Raw genomic sequence first — 4,253 nt, 5'->3', positions numbered from 1 at the left:
CATGTATCTTATGATACAATTTTTTTCTAAGAGGAGTTTTAGGACATAATTACTCCACCAAGTATGAAGACATATCCACTAGTGGATTTTGAATTCTTAGTATTAGATATCTAATGTAAGATCTCACATCAGCGGGTAAGGAGTTAGTTACTTGTTTTATTATTAGTGCTGGTCGCTAACTTGTTGTACACGTTTTGGGACGTCAGGTTCAGTGATAGGCTCACGTCATCAGGAACAAAATAAATAAATAAATGATGGGGAGATGGCATTAGGAAAATCACGCTGAATGTGTCCAAAGAAAGCTCGGTTGACTTATAGTTCAAAACAATAGTCTTTGAAGTTTCTTTGGCAAATGCTTACGTAGCATATTGAGACCAAGTCTTGTTTTCTCTCTTTCAGACTCTATTAAAATAGCTGTAGTGTACATTCTTGCACCTCCAGCATCTCAATCTTGCCTGCAAAATTCTTTGGCAGCAGTCATGGATGTCCGAAACAATCCATGGATCATGTTTTTTGTTATCTTTTTTTTGTTTTCCTCTCAACTCCCATGTCTCCCTTGGAGCTGATACAATCTCTGCAAACAGTTCTCTCTCTAGAGACCAAACTATTGTCTCAGCACGAAAAGTCTTTGAACTTGTTTTCTTCCATCCAGGTAACTCCTCATCTCAAACTACTAATATAGGCATATGGTACTGTAGAGATAAAATGTCTGAACAGACCATAGTTTGGGTAGCAAACAGAGACACCCGTTTCTGATAGATTTTCTTCAGAGTTAAGGATTTCTGGCGGTAATTTAGTTCTCTTTAATGAGTCCAAGATCCCAATTTGGTCCACAAATTTGATCTCTAGTAGGTCAAGTTCTGTGGAAGCAGTTCTTGGTCATGATGGAAATCTTGTTTTGAGAGATGGGTCTAATTCATCAGTCATAGTCATGGTCGCTAGCAGTTTTCACCTTTGTCCACCGTTGGATCTTGCTCTATGTTTGATATGTGGGTCATATTGATGAGCTCTTCATTATGAATGATGGAGATCGGTATTAGAGACTCCAACAAGATGTTATTCATCGGAGAACAGTGTATTGTCAATTTTCAGGTCTGTTTTGGTTTGGTCTTGATTTAGGAAGATCTAACCGTTAAAATGCTATGATTTGTTGATATGTGTTTCATGATATAATGGTGGTTAACTTCACAATTTGGATTGTATTCATTTGGATTGAGTTGGGAGAAACTTGAACCTTAATGAAACATTGTTTAAATTAGGTTAGCAGAAATGAAATGAATGGAAAGTGTGGTAGCTTGATTTGTGTTTAACCATCAAAAACATGCTAATTATGATTTAAATTGAAGAAAATCATTAGTGTCTTTCCTTAGGCATGTTCGACCATATTATTGATAGGAGGAAAATGGAGATATTGGTTGTCCTAATTTATGTATTGGGACTTAACAGTTTTATCACTCACTTTTCGGCTGTGGTTAGGCAACCAAAATGATAAAATTCCAGACTGGGTTCTTCACAAAGGTTGTAGGTATGGATGTTATTTTTTAAACAAAACTGACCTTGTGTAATTTGGAGTTATAGAACTCCAGATATGGACTAAAAATGAAAGAAGGGTCGAACTGTCTTGTACTTGACAGATTTTGTTGAGCACTATAACAGATAATTTCAAGGTGTTAAGGGCAGAATTGGTCTTCCGATCCTTCAGTAGAGTTGTAGAACCGTGTCTTAACTTTTCAAGGAGTCAAGCCAAACTTAAAACCGAATTCTATAACTTTACTTATGAATTAAATGGTAAACAGTGTTCTCGAGTGAAACCTATTCTAGAAAGTGTAATGAGGTAGTTGAAGGAAATAATCGGAAAATGAAATTAAAACATGGTGATGAATTCATGTGAATGAGATTGCAATAGTATGAGAACACACATTGGGAAAAAATTAGAAGAGGGTACTAATTGTATCTCTTGATTCTCAAACAAATGAGATGCCTAGAGTAGGGTCGTTAGGAGTTGAAGGGACTCAATCGGTTGGGGAAACAGGTAGGTGTATCGCACCTTGTCTTTTCAATTTGTGTAAACTTATTGATAAATTTCAGAATTTATTATTTTATTGCTTTGATAAATATTGGAATGAATATACGTACCTTGCACACATTGATGTGTATCAACTAGTTATGATATAATTGGAATGGATATGAGTGTCTTACGTACATTGATCATATGTATCAAACTTGTGATGATATTATTGGAATGAATAAGAGTACCTTGCGTATAATGGTATAGATCAATTAGTTAGGATAAATTGGCTCTTAAAAAGATATTTTTGACACTCTCATATGGTATATCATATGGCTAAGGGTTGAGATAAAGAGAAAAGGTTGAATTGTGGATGTCGTGTGTAAATGGAAAGGTTGATGAATCTGGACAGATTCGTCTCTTGACTTGTAAAGAGAATTCGAGTAGGAGGATAAGGGAATTAGGATTATGTTCCTCCATAGTAATTGTAGTTTTGGATATTGACTAACTAAGAAAACTGGTCTTACTCAATTTGGAGCTATAGAACTCCAGTTATGGGTCACCAATCGAGACTGGGTCATGACAGACCCTATAGGGTAGTAGGTCTGATTTGTTGACGAAAACTTTTGAGTGTCTTTGGGGCAGAACTGGGTTCTCCTCCCTTCATGAAACTTGTAGCCCTGTGTCTTAGATTTCTGACGAGACCAACCTTGCTTGAAACGGAGTCCTAGAATTCCATATATAGTAAAATATCTGAGGAGAGGTCGAAATACGACCTCTGCTGGCAGATTCAGAAAGTCGTTAAAGCGACTATTTAGACACGTTAAAGGGTGAAAATTTGGGTCCTTTCCCTTCGGGGAACATGTGATATTATATCTTAGCTTCGAAAAGAAACGAGCTACGTTCGAAATGAAAGTTTGTAATGATAAGTATGGTCGGACAAAGAATGACAATACTAATGAGTGAAATTGGCATGGACTAGCATGCATTTAGTGCATGTTAAGATCCCGGGTAAGGAGATCACCATGCATCGATGCCTATGGGGCATGGACTAGCATGCATTTAGTGCATGTTAAGATCCCGGGTAAGGGGATCACCATGCATCGATGCCTATGGGGCATACACTAGCATACATTTAGTGTATGTTAGGATCCTGGGTAAAGGGATCACCATGCATGGACTAGCATACATTTAGTGTATGTTAGGATCCCAGGTAAGGGGATCGCCATGCATCGATGCCTATGGGGCATGGACTAGCATACATTTAACGTATGTTAGGATCCCGGGTAAAGGGATTACCATGCATGGACTAGCATACATTTAGTGTATGTTAGGATTCCAGGTAAGGGGATCGCCATGCATCGATGCCTATGGAGCATGGACTAGCATACATTTAGTGTATGTTAGGATCCCGGGTAAGGGGATCACCATGCATCGATGCCTATGAGGCATGGACTAGCATACATTTAGTGTATGTTAGGATCCCAGGCAAGGGGATCATCATGCATCGACTAACATACATTTAGTGTATGTTAGGGTCTCGAGTAAGGGTATCGTTAAGCATCAACGCCTACGAGGTGATGATGATACCGGTGAAATTGGTATTGATAATGAGTTAGGCAGAAATAGTTGTGGTTGATCTTATGGAATCTTGAATGGAAGTTGAAAATGGAAGATAAAACGGTTTTAGTAGTTGAATGAGAAGTAGTTCCAATGGAAACAAAAATGGAGAAGTGAATAGAATATGAATACATGTTTGCCTTTTTAAATTGTTGGATATTTATGTTACTATACTTATTGTGATATTCATGTTTCAATAATATGTATTTTGTTTCAGGATCATCGCTTGCACGACAGGAGTAGATCCTAGCTTTTGTTCACTTTTTGTTATGTAGTTCTAGGGAGTTTATCCTTGTATTTTGAAATATTAAAACATTTTATAACTTAATTTATATAATTGATGTTTAATGTTTCATGTATGCGTATTTATCTCATTTATTTCTCTATAATGATATTTGTTGTTCAATGTATGTTATAAATATTATGGTTGTGATGATGATGATGTTTGTGGGATTGAGACCCACGACGATTGAGTCGTGATTGAGTTATGAGATGTGAGATATTAGAAGTGTAAACAGGGTACATGTCGATAACTTGGGACTTCCTGGTATAGGGGAGACTCTGTCGAAATTTTGGTGGAAATTTCGGTGGACTTTTATATGAGAACTATAAAAAAATAATCACT

At 36.9% G+C, this 4,253-nt stretch overlaps 1 long non-coding RNA gene across 1 annotated transcript; it reads left to right on the top strand.

Annotated features, from left to right (window-relative positions):
* The first annotated feature begins 296 nt into the window (after positions 1-296).
* On the top strand, positions 297-3,981 carry LOC112323852 (uncharacterized). The gene is made up of 2 exons (XR_002977336.2): positions 297-652; positions 3,846-3,981. It is a non-coding gene; the product is annotated as an uncharacterized LOC112323852 (long non-coding RNA).
* Positions 3,982-4,253: the final 272 nt, after the last annotated feature.

This window comes from Populus trichocarpa, chromosome 13, assembly GCF_000002775.5.
Source record: "Populus trichocarpa isolate Nisqually-1 chromosome 13, P.trichocarpa_v4.1, whole genome shotgun sequence".
Taxonomy (NCBI): Eukaryota; Viridiplantae; Streptophyta; class Magnoliopsida; order Malpighiales; family Salicaceae; genus Populus; species Populus trichocarpa.
The sequence above is the reverse complement of the archived record's forward strand: the minus strand, read 5'-3'. Positions and strand labels throughout refer to the sequence as shown.